Consider the following 1,458-nt stretch of genomic DNA (forward strand, 5'->3'; position numbering starts at 1 on the left):
TGGACTCTGCTTTGCAGCTCTGTTGTAAGACTGCCCTAGGAAGTTACGATATTCCATACCAAATATCTCAATTACCAGAGAGCTCCCAAAAGTTCCTGTTGGACTACTTGGAAGCATGGCATACTCATGAAGCTGTATGACTTTGGTTTAAGAGGAGCATTACCTACCTTCATACAAAGCTTCCTTGCTGACAGGAAGTTTAGAGTTTGGGTGGGAAACAGTTTGTCTAACCTGGAGGATCAGGTGGATGGGGTCCCACAAGGAAGTGTCTTAAGTGTGACCCTGTTTGCCATTGCTATAAATGAAATCGTAAAGGTCGTTCCAAGTGCTGGCTCATGTAATCTGTATGTGGATGACTTTACACTGTACTGCTTAGGAAGAAGCTTACAGGATGTGCAAGGACACATGCAGACTGCAATAATTCAGGTTGTGTAGTGGGCAAGATACCATGAATTCAAATTTTTCTCCATACAAGTCCATGTCTATGCATTTCCACAAACGAGGAAAGTTCCATCCTTTCCTCTATTTAGGAGCAAACCCACTGCATTTTGTCCAAGAGGTGAAATACTTGGGTCTAATTTTTGACTCAAGGCATACATGGGTACCTCACATCAAACAGTTAAAGGTGAAAGCAACAAAAGTACTTAATATTTGGCGGGTTCTTTCACATCTCTCTTGGGGTGTAGACTGCTTTACCGAGCGCTTATTTGTAATAAACTTAACAATGAATGTGAGGCTTATTCATCTGCAACTCCCACTGTTCTCCGGATGTTAGACTCGGTTCATAATGTAGCTCTCAGAATCTGTACTGGGGCTTATAGGTCTTCACCTGTGGAGTCCCTGTATGCTGAGAGTGGAGAACCACCTCTTTCATTACACTGGGACTACATGAACCTGATTTACTACATTTACTCCAGATTAGTTTTCAATCCCCTTGAGGATAGCCAATCCTATGGTAGGAGAATGAAGAATCTTGTGGAAGATCTTAATTTAAATCTCACAAAGGTTCTGGCTGTTGGAACTCCTAATTCCCCCCTTGGACTAATCAAGTTGAGCTAGATTTTGTCGGAATAAGGAAAAGGCAGAGATCCGAAGCAGAAGTCAGAGAAAGTTTTCTTCAACACATTTCTAAGTACCAAGGATCAGATGCAATACATACAAATGGTTCGTAATCTGAAAATGGTGTGGGCTTTGCAGCAGTGAACAGAAGGAAGACTGCATTTGGCAGTTACATGCCATCCGTACAGCAGTCAAGATGACTAGAGATCTTACGAATCATTCTATTGTAATATATTGTGACTCTCGTAGTGCCTTGCATGTAATCAAGAGCTTAAACTCATCACATCCAGTAGTGAGGGAGATTCAGGAGTGGCTTGCACTGACGTCAGCACGTAAAAAGACAACTCATTGTTGGGTGCCAGCGCATGCTGGTATCAGTGGGAATGAGCGAACTGATCG

Source organism: Penaeus monodon, chromosome 18, assembly GCF_015228065.2.
Source record: "Penaeus monodon isolate SGIC_2016 chromosome 18, NSTDA_Pmon_1, whole genome shotgun sequence".
Taxonomy (NCBI): Eukaryota; Metazoa; Arthropoda; class Malacostraca; order Decapoda; family Penaeidae; genus Penaeus; species Penaeus monodon.